At 50.6% G+C, this 19,635-nt stretch overlaps 1 protein-coding gene across 2 annotated transcripts in view; it reads left to right on the forward strand.

Annotated features, from left to right (window-relative positions):
• The window catches only part of MEF2D (myocyte enhancer factor 2D), a 165,447-nt gene that overhangs the window by 40,680 nt on the left and 105,132 nt on the right, over positions 1 to 19,635 (forward strand). For both annotated transcript variants that reach the window (XM_044991012.1, XM_044991013.1), the window contains exon 2: positions 12,090 to 12,159. The gene's annotated coding sequence lies outside the window, so the exon portion shown is untranslated. The remainder of the gene's footprint in view (positions 1 to 12,089; positions 12,160 to 19,635) is intronic.

The following is a 19,635-nucleotide window of genomic DNA, read 5'->3' on the forward strand; positions in this document are numbered from 1 at the left end:
TGTAGATGACTGCCCGAGGCGCAGGGCAAGAGACTGTCAGGCCCTCTGTGTCCTTGGCTCACCTCTAAAATCAATTCAACACCAGCGTCTCCCCCCACCTCTCCCGCCCTGTATGTTCTCATTGCCGAGTTCGGCTGCTGGATCCTCTGGCCAGGAATCGGGGAGCAGGGTGGAGAGGTGTTATAGGGTAGGAGCTAGGGGTCGGGAGAGTGGCTGTACGTGATAGAGACAGTGCAGCTCAGTCAGTAGGGTCTGGGCTTGGGAGCTAAGACTCATGGGTTCTGTTTCCAGTTCTGTGGTTCGCACTCTGCGGCAAGTGGCGTCGTCACTCTGTGCCTCGGTTTCCCCTTCAGCAAGGGGGTGTAACGATGCTTGCAGGGCGCTGCGAGACCTTTGGATGGCAAACTCTGTAAAGCGCTGAGGGCACCTCTGCTCTCTGACGCGTCGTGTATCCTCAGATGGTGTGAACTGGTTTGGCTCCATTGATGGGATCTTGCATGGGCGGGTGGGTTGGTGAGCATTCCTGCTGTGTCCAGATGTGTGGGGAGGGTGGGGCATTCCTACTGTGTCCAGATGTGTGGGGGGACAGGGGCATTCCTGCTGTGTCCAGATGTGTGGGGAGGGTGGGGCATTCCTGCTGTGTCCACATGTGGGAGGAGGGGTGGATTCATGATGATTCCACTAGGGTGCGGAGGGCGACACTCCTGCTGCAGCCAGGTACCCGCCAGCCTGGGTCAATGCAAAATTTTTTGTAGGCGCCCCAAATATTTTGCTCGTTAGTGTTTTCCGTTGCACAGCAACGGGCTGTTGAGGCGCCTGTCACGTTGGGCTCCATGCTCAATCCCCATCCTCCTTATACCTCCCGCTCCTCCTCATCCCCCTCTCACCCCCCCGCCCACCCCCACCCCCCAGCATCCATCCAGCTGTCAGTTTCACTTCTGTATCCGCCCTGGCAAGAAGGAAGTTGGCCAGTGAGAGCGAAACTCGGCGGCTCTAACGGTCACACATCACCCCACATTCTCTCCTTTGCATCCCACGGGCCTGGTGTGGCCTGTGGCCCCTCTCCCAACACCTGCTCGCTGCGTCGTCCATCAAGCTGCTCCGTCGCTGTCCCACCAGCCCTCCTTGCCACCCAACACTTGTCCCTGTGGCTTGGTGTGTCTCGACCTAGCCCAAACCGTGACGCCACGCTACAGCATGAAAATGTTTCAGGGACTCACCCAACCAGCTATAAAGAAAGGGGGAGGGATGATGCTCCCCCAACACCTGTTCACATCCACCAGGTGGAGCAACTGTGGTCTGTCTATCCTGGGGACTTTTATGGTCCCCATTTTACAGATGGGGAAACTGAGGCACGGAGAGACTAAATAACTTGCCTAAGGGAGTCCGTGGGAGAGCAGGGACCTGAACCCCAGTTTCTGGTGGCCTGCAACTTGACTCCAACCGCTGGTTCGTCCTTCCTTTCCTAACCTTGCCTTTCTCCCTCTTCTGCTTGCTCGCTCTCTTTCTAACTGACTTCGCAGCAAAACTAGGTGTGTTTTTACACCCAGATAGTTCTCTCAAGAGCACCTTACCCCTATATCCCCCAGCTGTGTTTGGGGGGTAGAGAATTGACCTGGGCTACTTAAATCAAGCTAAAAGCCACCTCTGCCTTGTCTCCACTAGGATTTTATGCTGGGCTAGCTATCTCCTTGTGAAACACACACTCCCCCTCTCTCTAATCCACTGCCTTCCTCATTATTGTTTGGGTTCAGGTAGCAGCAGCCCGCCTCTGGGGGCCTGTACCCACACACAGCGTCGCACTGGGAGTGGTGCCTGCCCTCCAAAGCATGTGCCACCTGCACAAATGAAACAGACAAAAGGTGAGGGGTGAAACAAAGGATTTAGGCAGCATGCCAGCATCAGAGCTAAGACTAGTCCCATTGAGCTCAACACCCGACCCACTGGATCCTCGTTAGCTTCCTCGTTTTCTGTCTCTGCGGGACAGATCCTCAGCTCAGCATCCTGATTTATGCCGGCGGGGGATCTGGCCCAGTACATTTGTCTAGTTAGTCTCCAGTGTCCATTTGTATCTCTCCCTCCTTTCCCAGTCTGCTCTCTCTTTCCTCGGCTTGTACAGCTCCTGCCACCGTGGAATCTAGGGTCTGGTTTGCAGAGCACCCACAATTCCAACCGCAACCTCTGGGGCGTCTCAGCACTGCTCCCTTTCCGTGACGGCTCCCCCTTAGTGCGCCACCCGCCCCCGTTCTCTCAGCCGCAGTAACTTTCCTAGGGGAGCACGCGGGCCGGGAAATCCACGGCCTTGTCCATATCCGTTCTGCTGGGGAAGCTTCGTCCGTCCTCCCCCCACCCCCGCCTTCTGATCTCTTCGCAGGCTTTCCTTCCTTCTTGTCTTCTGAAGGCAGCGCAGAGAGGCAAAAGCCCCATTTGGCCCAGTGAAGAGCTGGGGAAACTCCCACTGGCCAGCGCGAGCTGTTTGCAGCTTGGAGCCTTTGAATATCGAGCCACGTGTTTATTGGCCTGAGATGGAGAAGAACCGACTCTGATTGGTTCGGGTCATGCTCTGGCTGGGCAAAGGGGCCTTAAAGTGAGTGTATAAGTGGTTTCTCCTCCCATTAAGGCCTCTTTCCGCGGGCAGAGCGGCGTAACGGAGCCTTCGTGGCATGAGAACGAGGCCCTGCCTTGCTGTGGGTTAAGTTTGGCCCGTTGGAAGCCAGGAAGTCAGGTAGCCAGGGGCCCTCAGAAATCAGAGATGGCTCAGGAGCCGCACGCGCCCCGAATGATGGGGAAGTTTGGGTCGGAGACCAAATGTTGTGGTCCAAGCTCGTTGCTAGAGGAAACTCAAAAAAAGGGAAGGGGAGGTTGTGGTAATGCCGCCCTTCCCCCTCCACAATCTGGGCCTGGTTCTCAGTTGCACTCCGATCCCTTTAGGCTGCTCTGACAGAGTAAAGTGGGTGGAAGCGCTCCCCCCCCCTTAGAATCTCCCCAGGGCAGGGGGCCTTCCCGGCTGGTGTGGAGCTGGCATAAGGGATCTGCTCCCAGCCTCTGGTGGAGGGGGTGGATTGGGGGCATCGCTGAAGTGCAAAACACTATGGCTACTTGCTGCTTCCCAGAGTCCATAGGGGACTGTGGGGAGCAGAGCGTAAGTTAGAGCAGCCCCAAGGTTGCTGTAGCTGACACCAGGGGCCAGAGCACAGAGGTGGTTTAAATCCACCTTTTCCCACCCCACTCCGCCCCTATCCTGAGCATGGGAACAGAGGACCTGAAAATCAGGCCCTGTGTCTTAACAGATGCCCCCTAAGCTAAGCATGAAAGTCCCCCTGCTACGAGTCCCACAGCCTCTGGGGAAACTGCGTTTAAGAAACTCTCCATGGGGGCATTGGCCTTTCGCAGCCATTAGCCACATCCCCTTGCCTTATCCAAGCAGGGCCGTCCGGCTGCACGGGGAACGAATGCAGCGAAGCGTCTGGTTCCCATGTCCCAGGCGGTTCACATCAGTGGCTTCATTGGCTCACGACTGATTGACTGATGGGGCTGGGACTTCAGCCTTTGGGCGGAGGTTAGCAGGGGTTTCCCAGAGACCTTCCCTCCCTCGGGTGGAGCAGGCCTTGAGGGTTGTCATTAACAGCTGGCTACACCTTTATACCAGCCATACTCTGTCCCCACTGGGGTGGTCCTGGTATTCCTGTATTGGTGAAAAAATCAGTCCCCTGTCCAACATAGTTATACCAGGAACAACACTGTGTGCAGGCTGGTTCTAGTCCTGGCTCTGCGGGAGGGTATGGCCTAGTGGTGAGAGGGGAGCGACTGGTGATTCAGGCTCCTGGGTTCTCTCCCTGGCTCTGTCACTGCCTCCCTGTGCCCTTTCAGTCAGTCTGTTTGATCTTTGTGTCTGTTTCCTTCTCTGCCAAAATAAAGGCAGTCAGGCCTGCCTCCGCGGGCTGAAAGAGAAGCAGTTTCCGTTTTCGAAAAGGAACAAGTTTTCCCTTTATTCAGGCTCTTTTTCAAAAGTTTTCATCCAACATTTTCTTCTTCCCCAATTTTCCATTTTGCCACTGAAAAGGAGGGGGGCGGGAAGAAGAAACAAATTATCCCTCCCACCCCAATAGCCATCCCTGAAAATATTTTGTTTTCAGGTTCTGACAAAATGATTATTTTTGGGGGGCAAATATTTCCGTTGTCAAAACAAAAGGCCATTTTAACAATGACATGGGAGCCCAATACGGCTGGATTAGGGTTGCTTGCTGGGAGCTCCTAAATTATGTCTCTTTGAACCACTGGAGTCTCAGCCGGGGATGCAGATTGGCCAAAATGCTCACTCACTCCCCCGCCTCTCCCCACCCCACTACTGTGCCACAGTGCACGGCATGACCTTTTGAAATCTCCCAGAATGCACTGCTGCTGGGAGCGGGGCCAGGTACGGCATGATAAATACCCAGAGGGCACTGCAATGGAAACTCTCACTTAGAGCCAGGCAAACTTGCAAAGGTTCTTAACGCAAACCAGCGAGGTTCGTTGCTGAGCTGTCTGTGCTTAAAACAGTCCCTGCCAATGGGTCAATAACTAGCATAGTTGCAGCTCTCGGGGGAAAGGTGCTTCCGAGGGAACGAACAGGACATGGCAATTACGGAGTAATCCATCCCCTGTCATCCAGTCCCAGCTTCTGGCATCGAGATGAATTAGGAAGGTGCTCGGAGCCTCGTGACCCCCAAGCCAGGAAATTTTGCCATTGATTTCATTGGGCTTTGGAGTAAGCTCTCAGAAATCCAAACCCCTGCTCTCTCAAGAACCACCTGTCAGGTTAAACTATCCTGTGACTAATCCAGGGTAACTGAGGGCTTCTGAGGTGTCACCGTGTTGTATGTCACAGCCAGTGGGAATGTCGCAGCAGTAGTGGGAATAGAACCCATCATCTCTTGATCGAAGAGTTTAAGGAGAATCGCCATTAGCTGATAGGAATATAGGGCATAGGACACACAGGCGAGCAGTTCCAATTGAACGCACTGACTAGAGGATGATAAATGTGCATGTACACACTCTCTGAACCCCTCTCTCAATCATTACAATACATTTTAAGACACGTATTTTAACAGGGAGGTGTGATTAACCATTGGAACAAACTGCCACAGGAAGTGATGCATTCTCCATGTTTTGATGTCCTCCAATCAAGACTGGCTGTTTTTCTGGAAGAGGTGCTGGATCCAAACCCAAGTTATTGGGCTCAGTACAGGGTACCTGGGTGAAACGTAGTGGCCTGGGCTATACAGATTAGGTGATCTTATGGTTCCTTTTGGCCTTAAACTCTGTGACTGAATTACAGCACATGACCGGCTTTGCCGTGAATAAAACCAGTCTGCTTCTCCCGATTTCAACCTGCTCCCAGGGAACATTGTGTGGTTCCTGGATTATTTCCCAAAGGCGCTAAACATCAGCTTGCCAGCTCCGGGTTCTGAGCAAGGAAAAATCATCACACTTGATAGTTTGGTACCTTTCGGTGGCCTTTAATGTGAAACGTCTTTGCGCGGGGAAGGGAGGGTCTCCGTCCAGTTCCTGCTAGGAGGAGCCTTCATGTCACCGCTCAGCAGACAAGCCAAAGTCCCAATGGGATTCAGGATAGACGTGTCTCTCTAAGGAGCTTCTTGCCTCATCGGGTGCCGCTCCATAGGGTGGGACGGCGTATGAGCATTGCGCGAGGACCCTAGAGACCTGGAGGCAATTTCTAGCTGTGTTATAGACTCCATGTGTGACCATAGGCAAATCACTGAAAACTTTAGTGTAAAATAAATATACCAGTTAGATCTAGAGGCTAAGGTCAGATTGGCAGGGACCTTGTTTTTTTCCACCTTGTTCTGCAGCCTGAGGCGTGGGTCACTTGCTAGGGTCATCGGGGTTTATCTCACTTAATCAAGTCTCTGCCATTCCAGGGCTTGGGGCGTTGGTGCAGCTTGGTCCCTCCTGTTCTCTGCCTGTGGCACATCACAGTCTCCTATAGGCTGTGATGCTTTGGTCTAATTTCAGTTGTTGGGTTTTGTATGTGGGTGCTGGGTGATGTTTAGTGGCCTGTGATACACAGGAGCTCAGACTAGATGGTCTGGTGGCCGCTTCTGGCCTTAAACTCTGCGGGTCTGTCTACACTGCAGTGTAAGCCCAGGGTTAGGAGAACTCGAGTTAATAGAACCTGGGTTTGTTAACCTGGGGCTGGAGTGTCTACACTCGTTTGTAACCCTAGGTTAGGAATTGTTGAATCCTGGGTCCCAACCTGGGGCGGCAGCGTCTACACTGCATTGTGCAGGCCCGAGTCCCACCATCCATATCCCAGACTTCTGAGTGCCCTTTCAAAAGGTGGCCGCTCCACCTTTGTTCGTGGTACAGTGTGGAAAAACTTGGCTGTCCACCAAACTTGACCGGCCAGAGGACTAAGAAAGTTGGCCTGTGGGTCCTGGGATTATGCGGTACTTTTGGCGGATCCGCAGAGCATGAGTCCAGTGTGACTGCATCTACACTGCAAAGCAACAGGGCTTGAACCCTCGGTCCCGGCTTGATTCAGGCTTGGATCCTCCACCCCTGTGGGGTCCTGGGACCCTAGATGCGAGCCCTGGGTTAGTGCGATTTCTGTGTAGACAGAAGAGGGGAGGGTAGGCTTGAGCCTGAGTTCAAACTCTGGGTTTACACTGCAGTGTAGACATACCCTCAGGCCCTATGACAGATCAGGGTGCTGGTAGGTGCTGCACGGACATGTAGAGCGAGACAGTCCCTGCCCTCAACGAGCTTACAATTAACTACACAAAACAGATAAAGAGGAAGCAAAGAAGGGTAGCAACTTCCCCAAAGTCAAACGGCCGACCAGCAACTGCAGACCCACGTGTTACAGGCCAGCGCCCTGATCATCTGCATTGTTTCTGTGCCTGCCATTTTGGGGTTTCATTATGCTGGGAGCTTTAGATACCCACAGGCAAGACAGTCCCCTCTCCGAAGAGCTGGGGCCTGGATCCCGAAACGTATGTAGGCGCCCAACTTTCAGTGAAATCAATTGACGTTAGGAACCGCCAGACCTTTGAGGATTTGCCCTGGTGGTGGTGGTGGAAATCAAGAAGGTGGGGGGTGGGGAGAAAGGACTAATGCTGTTCTAGCATTGACTAGCTGTGTGTCACCATTCTTAGTCACTCCGTCGCAGTCAAACACACCGAGCCACGTGGCCAGCGGTTCCCAGAGGGCTGCGATTATTTACAGTCATAGTAACGAGAGACAGAAAACTCTTCCCATCTGTAAAAGGTTGTTGTAAAGGAGATGGCGCGTAATTGTTCTCTGTGCCCACCGAGGGCAGGACAAGAACAAATCGGCTTAGCTTGCAGGAAGGGAAACTTAGGTTGGAAATTAGGAAAAACGTTCTGCCTTAAGGGTGGTTAAGCGTTGGGCCAGGGAACCAAGGGAGGTTGTTGAATCCCGTCACTGGATTGGATAGTCCTGCCAGGGACGGTCTAGCTATATTTGATCCTGCATTGGCATGGGGGGGTGAACTAGGTGACCTCTTGAGCTTTGTTCCAGCTCGACAGCTCTGTGATTAATAGAACCATTTGTTCCATTAAAATGTCTCTCTAAATAAACAGAAATAGGTTTTTTTTGCTATCTATTTTGTGGTCTTTGTAAACAATAGCTGACGTTTCTATAGCACTTGCCAGGCTCTTAAGAGGAAGTGGCCTAGTGGTTAAGGCATGGCCTGGGATGCTGGAGCACTGGGTTAAGTCCCTGGTCTGCTACAGGCTTCCTGTGTGATCTTGGGCAAGTCATTTAGTCTGTCTCTATGCATCAGCCCCCCTTCTATACAATGGAGATAACCTCGCGGGGGTGTTACGATGTTAAAGAGCATGAGGTAATGGAGGCCAGATATCTATGATCGACAGAGGCCAAAGGGCACTTGATTGATATATAGGTGTGATCTATAATTAAAAATTAGATGAACCTAGCTACGTCCTGACTCAGGGCTGTGAAAAATTATGTGCCTCGAGCACCACAGTTAGGTCAACCTAACGCTCAGTGTAGACGCGGCTAGGTGGACAGAAGAATTCTTCTGTCCACCTAGCTACCACCGTTGGGAGCTGTGGATTTACTGCAATGATGGAAAACCCCCTTCTGAAGGGAGATGCTGTAGCGCTTGTAGTGTGGACATAGCTTTAGTCCGGGTTATTGAGCCACATTTCTCCTGCCCCTTGAACAGTCTTTTCCACCTGTGCAAAGTGGGTCTAAAATGCTGCCAGATCAGAAAGGTAGCCTTTCCCACCCACTTGGCGCTCATTTGACCCGCACAAGGTGCAGGGCAGCAGGGGATCGAGCACTATGTATAATATAGTGACCACCTCATTCACCACTGAAATGCTTCCACCTCTGAGCGGGAATGCAGCAGCTGTTTTAGCAACATGGGGCAACACTGCCCAGCAACTGTGGGAGGGAAGTGAAAGATACTGCGTACACTCAACTCAGGGCTGCCAACACTTGTGATTTTTATCACAGCCCTCATGATAATTTGGTGTTTTAAAGCCCCAGCTCCTGGACTCAAGAAATAAAATCTCAGCTTTCATTTTCTTCAAAAAAAAGTAAGTTTCTAGCCCTTGGGCTTGCGATAAAAAGCTTGAAAATGTGGCTGCTGAAAGCTCCAAAAGGAGAAGGCAAATAAAAAGAATGCAAATCTATTGTTTAAACATTACCCTCATGATTTTTAAAGCCAATCTCAGGATATTTTGGGGCCCTGTCTCGTGATTTTTGAATACCTGATGATTGCAACACTGCTAGCTGCTGGAAGGAATTTAAGCCTGGGGTATACACAGTTTTTATACTGGTATCACTATGTCTGTTAGGGGCATAATATTTTACTGATATAGTGAAACCTGTACAATTGCCAGTGTGGATGCAGTTATGCCTGTATAAAGGTTCCTTTATACTGGTATAACGTATTCCCCTTTCCGCAAAGGAATAAGCTGCACCAGTATAAGCACTTTGATACTAGTCTAACTGTGTCCAGACCAGGAGGGTTTGCATTGCTGTAACTATATTGGTTATGCACCTGCACACGGGAGTTAGAATGTCATTACCCAAAGTGGAATTTGGCCAGGACATTAGGGTTAACACCCTGACTCCTACGTGTGATACCTCGGTAGGCCAGGAGTTGCTGTGGGTCCTATGTATGGTCTGAAAGACAGAACCCAACTCCACTGAGATAAGGGGGCCGCTGGCCTGGAATGACCCTGATTAGCTGGCGATCCGAAAGGATCGCAGTGCAGGGATGTGTTTGCTGCAGGCAAGAGCTTGCGGAGTTGCATGTTCATCTGCCTTTTAGAATGGATGTGCTCAGAAGCCAGCACTGAGAACAGGGGCAGGGAAGGAGGGTGGAGGTGTGGGGAGAGGACGCGGTTAGGGCTCAGCGTTGTAGAGCAAACCCTGCACAGTGACCTAAACCACATATTCACACATCCTCCACCCACACGGCAGCCCCCATCCCGTCACACTGCAGGATGTTGGGAAATTGCTCTCTGCACAGTTCACGGGGCACTCAGACCAGCCCCGAATGCCCCTTTACGTTCAAGAGGACTCATTTTCAGAGCAGCTGTGGCTTCCGCAGAGATCACTGGGAGTGGCACGTGCCAATACAGTAGCACCTGGAGGCCCCAACTGAGATCAGGGCCCATCGTGCTAGGTGCTGCACAAACCCATAGTGAAAGACGGCCCCTGTCCCAAAGAGCTTCCAGTCTAAACAGGCAAAAGGGAGAGCAAGTGGATTGGCCAGGGTCATACAGGGAGCCTATGGGAGAGCCAGGAATTAAATCCCTCTCATCTGAGTTCCAGCCCAGTGCCTTAACTATAAGACCCAGACATCCTCCCTTCGAGCCCCCACCCTCACCCTTTGCGACAGAGTATTTGATCGGATCTGGAGCCTGAATTTCTTTGGACTGTTCCTCTCCATTAAGGGAAGCGAAGGGTCAGAATCGGAGCTGACTTGAACTTAACACAAAATGTAGCCCATAAAGTGCTGGGAAGCTGTTTGAGGTTAATTATGCATCATATTTCTGTTGCTACCCCAGATCCAGCCGAGGAACAGGGTTGGAATCTCCCTCCACCCCTTCTCGGTCGAGTTTTGAACTAAGGAGATTTACTCGTTTGCTTCAGAAGCTGGAAAACTTTCTAGCTCATATGTCTGAAGAGATCTGGCCCTCACGTTTCAAGGTTTGATGCGTTCTGACAGCTCGAAAGCAGTCTGTGCTTCAGCTGTTTTGAGGAATTACGTACAGCATCTTCCTGTGCCAGGCCGTTTGGTGAGGAGATATTTGTTACAGCGAAGGCCTCGAGTTCGAGATGGGGCCATGAGCTGAGCCCTCCGCTGGCTTCCACCAGACCTGAGCTGCGTGGGGGGTAGGAGGGCTTGGATGAAGTTCTATGCTGTGCGGTTCTCTGGCCCAGCTGTGCTCGGGCTGAATTTTGTAACGTCAGGAAATGAGCTGGTGAGGGGTAGGCGGCTCAGCGAGAGGAAGGCTGGCGTTGTGGTTAAAGCGGAGGCCTCGGACTCAGAAAAAGTGGGCTCCGTTCCCAGCTCTGCCACAGACTCCCTGCGTGACCTTGGACCAATCACTACACTGAAAACGTCGGTCGGCCTTGCTACCTCACTCGGGGGTGTAAAAAATTCACCCCCCCCCTCTGAGAGACATAGTTAAGCCGACCGGAGCCCCAGCGTAAACAACCGCTTGGCCAATGGAAGGATTCTTCCACCGACTTAGCTCCTGCCTCTCCCTGGGGTGGACTCACTACGGCGATGGGAAAAACACCTTTGTTCACTATAGCAACTGTCTACGCTACAGCAGCCCACCGTGGCACCTCTGTTATGTCTACACTACAGCCCCTACAGCGACACAGCTGTAGTGCCGTAGTGAAGCCGCTTCCTACATCTAGGGAAGGGGCTTTTCCGTTTGATGTACTTAATCTACTTCTCCGAGAGGCGGGAGGAAGAATCGTACCTGGGTTCCCGTCTGTTTCGAGTCACAAGTGAAACGAGTTGGGTGACGTCGTGGGGTCCCCAGTGGGATGCACGGCCTCCAAAACCAGGGCCTGATTTCCAGAGGTGCTGAGCAGGCGCAACCCGAGTTGAAGGCCATGGGGGGAGCTGCTGGTGCTCAGCGTCTTTGCAAACAGGCCCAGGGTGGCCTCTGGCGGGCTTCCACCTCTGGAGTACTTGGGGTGCGGCAGAGCCCAGAGTGACGTGCAGCGGCTGCGCGCTGTGTTTGCTAGGGCTGGTTGACAACGTTCCATCGGAACTGTGTTTTGACGGGACGCTGGGTTTGTCATTCAATTAAACGTTTCAGCAAAAGTGTCAGTTTTCCATGACAAATGTTAATTGGAGCCCAAAACCCTAAAATCTTTCAGTTTGGTTATGTTGGGGCTGTTCCTTGTGGTATTAGTTGTTCAGCTGTCTCATGTCGCCATTCTGCAGTATGGGCTGGTCTCCCCTAGCCATGTGGCATTTCCCATCGTGCACCATGACTTCCAAGGGAGCTCCAGATGTACACTGGTCCGGCTGCGAGCAGAATGTGCAAACTGCACAGACCCGAAGCGTTAGCTGCAGTGGGTTATGCAATCTTTGACTGCTCAGGCTTTGTAACACCTGAATTCAACCTGGGGCACTGTGGGCTATTCAGCTGTGTCTTTCAGTCCACCAGCTATTCCTGAACAGCTGGCAGGATGGACAGCTGGTTTTCCATTTCTTAAAGCTTTAAGATCATAGTTTTACAGGGTTTCTTTCTTTCTTTCTCTTACCTGAAAGGTCTTGTGCCCCTCAGCTCCAAGGGTAGAGAGCCCTTAGTACCTTGCAGGATCAGGGTCTTAGCTGCCTTTCTGTCAGGATTCTTGTAATTATTTGTCAGCCAGGTCAGAACAAATCTCTGGAGTATGAACCTTGAGATCCCAGCCCTTCAAGGATGAGGGATGCCCTGACAGGAGAGGAACCCTCATTCCCGGTATCCCCTTATACCCAGATCAGGACAGAATATGCACTTTACCTGCATTCGTCACTTTATCCCCTTGGAACTGACGGGCGTTTCCTTTTTCAGTTTGATTGACAGGCAATGGCTACAAATTGCTGTCTGGAGTGAGCTGAAGATGCAACCATCTGACTAACAGGTAGGAGGGAAAATCCCTATTTAACACCCACTATTGTTTTTGGTTCATTGGTTTTTTTTTGACAAAGAGAAGACTTTTGGGAACAAATCCCCAGTGGGCGGGAGGGGTCAGTTGGGGCAGCTCCATTGGGATCAGTGGGCCAGATCCCTGTCGGGTGCAGATTAGTGCAGCTCCCGAAAGAAGGGGCGTGTTGCCAGTTTACACCAGCTGAGGATCTGACCCCTGATTATTAACGAGGGTTTTGTTTCAAGGCAGAAAGCAATGGGGGGAAAAATAGCTGGTTTCCTGCCTGTCCAGTGTGGTGTTCTGTAAATGGGCATTGCGCCATTGATGTCAATGGGCCAGATCTCCAGCGGGTGCAAACCAGAGTGACTCCATTGAAATTCAGCTGAAAACCTGCTCCAATATCTCCCAGGGCATCTTCCTTCTTAACGGGACAAGATCGTGGTTCTCTGGCTTGTTGTTCGTAAACCTCCATTTCCCCGCAGAGCCCTGGCCAGTTGGTCCACAGGGCAAAAGATTCTGGGACCCCAGCATTGGTGGGAATTGGAGGGTGGGACACAGGGTAGAGGATGAAGTGGTTTCAGGACAGAATCTCTCTCCTGCCTGTGCTGCGTGGAAAACCTGGAGAACGGCTGGGTTTAGGGAGTGTGCATCCTCTGTGCTCCACCCTTCCAATTATGGCAGTGTCTTCCGTCTGGGCTGCTGTTTGCTGAGATCGAGCGAGAAGGCAGAAATTTCCCCTCCCTATTTGGAAGGAGAGGCTGAGCTGAGATCACATTTCCTGTGGTCAAACTGGAGGGGGTAGTAACAGTTTGACGTGCAGCCATTTCACAGCCCGAGGCTGCCCACCCCCTAGGCGGCTTCACCAGCCTCCGCTGGTGAGCCCTGCACGGGGATTGTGGCCAAATCTCCGTTTGTTACCAGTTGCAGGCAATAGGTGGTACAGTAACTGCCTGATCTGCCCTGAACGCAGGCTGAGGATTCAGGTCATAGAGAGAACTTGCATGCTGGGGCGGAATGAGTGAGGGCTCTGTAGCTGAAACGAATCAGACCGGGGCGGGGAACAACTAAGGGACTGCCCTAGGGTCCAACGAGAGAACGAGTGGCACCCCTACAGCTTTTGGGGCAATGCAGCTATCCTTTTAAGTGGCTAATGGGATCCAGAGCCTCTAAGGCATTGGTCTGAATCCAGCTCACGTGTGTAGTGAGTGAATCCATTGCTATCTGAGGGGTGCTGCGTGGTCTCTGTGTGAAACCAGTTAGCTAGGGCTCAGCCCAGGGCCCAGCTGGCAGCGGTCCTGCTTGCCACCTACTGGCACTAATTAGCCCTTGCGCAGTCAGTTACACTAGTACAACGTGGGGGTGAAGCGCTACCGGGCCAGAACTTACAGCCACTTTGCACTGGTGCAAATGACTGCGCAAGGTGCAGGGCAGGAGGGGGGCAGGCTCTGAATTCCCCTCATCCCTGAAAGGGAGGGTCCCACCGGACTCAGAAGTGCGGCACATTGGCAGGGGGCCGTGCTGTACCTGTTGTGTGTGTGTGTGTGTGTGTGTGAACAGAGGCCTTCCGTCATCAGTGCATTCACAAGCAATTTAAAGGGGCCTTAAAGTGACCTTAAATTATAGTTGCTTCCACTTTAAGGCCCCTTTGCACCACTCTGGCAGCATAAAGGGGCCTTAGTGTAAATGAAAATCTAGCCATGAATCCACATGACAGGTCAGATTCCCAGTTACTCTAGTCTGGCAGTGCAAAGGGCCCTTTAACATACATGCAACGGTAATTTCTTCCTATTTTAATAACAATGATAATCCATAGCTCTTATACTGAACCGCTTTTCATCTGAAGCTCTCAAAATGCTTTACAAAGGAGGTCAGCATCATTATCCCTGTTTCACATGGGGAAACCGAGGCACAGAGCGCGGAAGTGTCATGTCCAAGGTCACCCAGCAGACCTGTGACAGAGCCAGGGACAGAGCCCAGGCGCTCTATATACTAGGTTACAATGCTTTTAAGGCCCCTGTATGCTGCCAGAGAGGTGTAAAGCGGCCTCAGGGCTTCTTTATACACCCGTTACACATGGTCAGCCTGAGAGGACATTTCAAGTGGGATGCATCCTGGGTCCAGTACTATTCAATATCTGCATGAACGAGCAGAGGACACAGTGGAGAGTACACTTAGACAATTTACGGCTGGCAGCAAGCCGGGAGGGTTGCAAGCACTTTGGAGTACAGGCTGAGAACTCAAAATGATTGTGATAAACTAGAGAATTCAGTCGGGTGGAATTCGGTAAAGAGAAGGGAGAGTGATACATGTGGGAGGGGGAAATCAGATGCATGATACACAGTGGGGAGTAACTGGCTTGGTGGCGGTACTGCTGGAAAGAATCTGGGAGTTATCGTGGATCAGAAACTGAATGTGAGTCAACAGTGTGAAAAAAGGCATTCGGGGATGTAGTCACAGGAGCGTCATATGGAAACCGCTGGCTGTAACTGTTCCACTCTTCTCAGCTGGAGCAGGGGAACAGGTTACCAAGGGAGAGGCTGTAGAATTCTCATCACTGGAGGTTTTTAAGAACAGGTTAAACAAGCGTCGGGGATGGTCTAGTTATATTTAATCCTGCCTTGGTGCAAGGGGATGGTCTAGATCAGTGTTTCTCAACAACTGGTCCGTGGCCCAGCGCCAGTGCCTGAGATCTCCCTGGCACAGTTTAGGATGGCAGTAAGCCAGTCCCTGGTATCAAAAAGATTAAGAAACACTGGTCTAGATAACATCTTGAGGTCCCTTCCAGCCCTACATTTCGATGGTTCTGTGGAGAGTTGTACCATTTTAACTGTCCTGATATAGATAAAGGGATATAACCCACTCCTGTGGGAGCAGTTCTACTGGTACAAAAGCACTTGTACTGGTATTGCTATTCTCAGAAAGGAAGGAGAAGAAGCGATCCTGGCACAAGACACCGTTATACTGCCACAGCTGCAGCCATAGGAGGGGTTGTACTGTATTTTGGTAGAAAATCACAGCCCTAACTGAGATAGTTATCCCAGTACAAAGCCTGTGTGTAGAGCACACCCGAGTGTAATTCGGAATCAGGCCAGTGTCACTGACACTAGTGCAAAGTGCCACTGGAGTGTAGACATACCCCTTTGTGGTTTGGTTGTGTTTTACATCCACTCTGCGCTGGTTTAAGCGGATACACAACCTGAAGAACAACGTAGAACCAGATCCTTACATCTTCTAACAACAAGGCTCTTGGATGTGTGTGGGTATCGGGAAGGATTAGGGTGAGCAGATGTCCCGATTTTATAGGGACAGTCACAATTTTGGGGTCTTTTTCTTATATAGGCTTCTGTTACCCGGCACCCCATCCCGATTTTTCACACTTGCTGTCTGGTCACCCTAGGGAGTGAAAGTTCTGTAGCTAGCCAAAGAGTCCCACAAAAAGCACTGAGTGGATGACTCCAAGCCTGTATTCCTCCAGCCGCATCCCGAATGGGATAAGTCCCGTCAACAAGGTTGTAAATTTCCCATGTCAGAAGACATTGCAATAAACAAAGAACAAGAGGAGCGCAGATTGGGCCATAATGGCTGGGCTTGTTAATGCAAGAACTCAGGCGTGGGCAGAAAACCTGGTCTTCTGCTGTGCCAGCTTGCAGGGGTCCGGGAGCAGTGCTGATTAGATAACTACAGGGCCAGATCCTGAGCTGGTGTAAATCATCTGCAGCTCCTCTGATGACAGTAGAGCTAGACAGAATGATGTCATCTGGGTATCATGTGCCTCTTAGGACCAAGATCTGAATCCTCGTTTCCACTAAGGCCTTTTATGCCACCGTGGTAAAGTAAAAGGGTCTTAAAGTATTTATGAGTGTAACAGATTGACACTCACTTCAATGCCCCTTTGTAAATAAGAATCATGCCCCCGATGTCTGTGTAAAGGCGTGGCCATGAAGCTATTGGACGGAAGAGAGGAATCTCAGAGCATCTGTTTCTCTATCAAATAATTCTTGGCCTTTATGTGAAGATCTCTCACCTGAGGCTTTCAAAGTGCTCTGCAAACATTCGTTACAACCCATAGAGATAATTAAGTATCATCACCCTTTTATAAATGGAGAAACTGAGGCACAAATATAGTGATGGGAGTTTCCCATGACCACACTGAGATTAGGTGGCAGACCTGGGTACAGAACCCAGGTTTTTTTCTGCTCCAACCACTGGACTCCACTCCTCTCCAATGCCAGGAGCCCCGACTCCCTGTCCTCTGCTTTAACCACTAGACAACATTCCCTTCCTGTGAAAGCAGATTGTATACTTGGTCTCATCCATCATGAATCCGAAATACTGTGTAAGTGTGAAAAGACTCTTATCCTGTCTCTATCTCCTTCCCTTCCCCGGAAATGAGGCCTGCTGATGGCATTAACAGAAGCAGGCGGCGGGGGGGGGGACGTCGGAACAATTTAAAAGAGGGTATTTTTTTTCTAGAACTCGTATCCCTGTTTATTGCTGTTACAGTAAATGTTTGCATCTCCATTGTCTGTAATGAGGTTGTGGGTAGAGACAAGGCCGGGTAACCGTTTTATGAGGGTTCTATGGTTTCATGTAATGTATATTCTGTATCTGATATTAAAATCAATACAAGGAGAGATTTTAAAAATAATCTGACACCAGCTCTCGAAGTGGGCGGTGGGGCGGGGGGGGGAGGTGTTATTTTCTCTGCTGAGCAAGCAGGTTTTGCTGGATGTTGAGAAGAGGATTGAGATGCCTCTTTAATATCAGATCGGGGGCAGATAATGTACTTGAGATCATAGCAGCTGTATATGGAAAAGACTGAGTGAGGTCATTGTCCGTTCCCTTGCAAGGTCAAGATGAAGGTCCTAATTCTGATCTAAATGACACCAGTATAAATCACGGAGATATGCCAGTGTAAAATCAGTATAAGATCCCGTAGTATCTCACGAGATGGAAGATCTGCTGGATCGTAATATGTTAATTGTTATTATTATGTGTTACAGAAGTGCATAAAGGCCTCAGCTGAGATCAGGACTAAATGCTGCACAGACACATAAAGAGAGACTGTTCCTACCCTCGAGAGCTTATGATCTAAGATCGCGTCTACACTAAGGATGCTACCACTTCAGTGCTGCCACTCTGCCGCCGTAGTGTAGATGCTTCCTACCTCAACAGAAGGAGTTTTTCTGTTGCAGTAGGTAATCCGCCTCCCCGAGTGATGGGGAATTCTTCCATCAACCTAGTCCCTTCTACCCCAGGAGTAGGTCGGGCTTAACTATGGCGCTCGGGCTGTGGATTTTTCACACCCCTGAGCAACGTAGGTGTGTCAACCTCATTTTCAGAGTAGATCAGGCCGGGATGTAGAAAATAGAATCAGGCCCTAAGGCCCAGGCCTGGTCTACCCCTAAAACTTAGGTTGACCTAACTGCATCGTTCAGGGCTGTGAAAAATTTTGCGCCCTGTGTGACATAGTTAGGTTGACCTCACCCCAGGGGCCGTTGACGGAAGAATTCTTCCGATGACCTGGCTATTATTGCTTCTCGACGAGGTGGATTAACAGCATCGATGGACAAACCCCGTCTGTTGATGCAGGAAGCGTCCACGCTACAGTGGCAGCCCAAGAGCAGTGTCACTGTAGTGTAGACACACCCCTTGATTCACAAAGGTATGTAGGTGCCTAGCTCCTGTTGGGTTCACACAGGGACTTTGTAACAGAGCCAGGAACTGAACCCATCTTCCCCATCCTATTCCTTACCTGCCTGACCAAACTTTCACTTTTTGTAGTGGAACCTGATCTGCACATTCCTTGTCTACACTAGAAAGTTTTGTAAGTTTAACCATACTGGTGAAACTAAACTGATGAACCCCTCCTAGTGTGGACACAGCTACGTTGGTATAAACGAGCTTATTCGGCTATAGCTTATGCTGGTTCAGGAACAGCTGAATGTATAGGTATGGGATCCAGTTAGACTGGTGTCACTGCATCTTATACTGGCTAAAGTTATATTGATATAAAATCATCCACCTAACCAATCTAGCTATATCGGTATCACGCTTCCAGCGTCGACCAGGCCTGGGCTACAAAGTGGTGCTGTTTGGAGGACACCGGGGTTGTTGCCGGGTGCCCAGACATAGGTTTTAATCGTAGGGCAGAAGGCCCCAGGACCGGTGGCTGATATGCTCTATGTTTTTGATCAGGCCAGGGCTTTTAGCAGTTGCTCTGAGGCTGCAGAATTGCTCACTCAGTGGGTTGATGCATCAGGTTTGAGGTTGGAGGAGGACTTTTGAAAAGTGCTGCTTTGAAACTCATCCCCTTCCGTTCACCAAGCCGGCCTCGCGGTAGGAGCTGAGCGATTATATAAGCGCGTTATTGACCCTGCCTCAGAAGTATATGACAACCAATACCGGGGTGATTTAAAACCCACATGGCCCCGTCCTCGCGTCCTGGAACACACGGCGCTGTTGTCTGTGATCAATAGGCACTTTGGGTTCCTGTGTCCAACGCAATTTGAGGTACACCAAGAAAACCTCTCCTGCATTTTGTGCCCAACCACTTCTGGTGCAGAAAGACTCTCCGGGACAGTGACCTTCCTTGAATTGATGCTTGCGCCTCCCAGCGCCCGCAGCACCGTCCCACTGCAATTGTACTCGGTAAATCACGTGCCTGGTAGTACCATGCGCTCCATCTGCAGGGCCTAGGCTTTTGGCCTGTGCCAGTCCGGGAACAAGGCTCACTGAATGAACCTCCCTTTTATACTGTATGCCATGAGCCTGGTTTTCAAAAGCGCTGAGTCAGTGGGAGCAGTGGTTGCTCATTACCCCTAAAAATCTGGCTTGATGAGGATATAGATCCTACTCAAACCATATCCCACATCCAAACTTGGTGATCGTTAGGGTCCGGAGCTGACTCCATCTCTAGTTTGAATGAATTCATGGTTTGGTTTAACTTATGCAGTAGCTGGAATGTTGGGTCCCAGGGTTGAGAAGGTGACCTCCAGGACGCAGCATTGAAAATAAGGACCTGGTGTTTAAGGTTCTGTCCTAGGACTAAGGCACCCTGGATTCAATTCTCTGCTCTGCAACAGACTCCCTGTGTGACCTTGGGCAGGTTATTTACTCACTCTGTGCCTCAGTTTCCCATAAACATTTTGGAGCAGGGGCTGCCTCTTATATGTATGTCCAGCACCCAGCACAATGAGGAGCTAGTAGCCGGTGGGACCACTAGATACTACTGCAAAGCAAATAGTTATACAGCATTGCCAGCTCCTAGGTGTTCAAAAACCATGGGTCGAACCCAAAACGTCATGAGACTGACTTAAAAAATCATGAGATTTTAAAAAAAAATATCAATCTTGGGTTCTTTTCATTGCCCATGTGGTAACTGCCCTTTCAATGGGAAATGGCTTTTTGTCAAAAATGGAAATTTTCAGAGAAGAAAATCTCACTCTTTAATTACATTTTCCCAGTCTT

The sequence above is a fragment of the Mauremys mutica genome, chromosome 17, assembly GCF_020497125.1.
Source record: "Mauremys mutica isolate MM-2020 ecotype Southern chromosome 17, ASM2049712v1, whole genome shotgun sequence".
In the NCBI taxonomy this organism is placed as follows: domain Eukaryota; kingdom Metazoa; phylum Chordata; order Testudines; family Geoemydidae; genus Mauremys; species Mauremys mutica.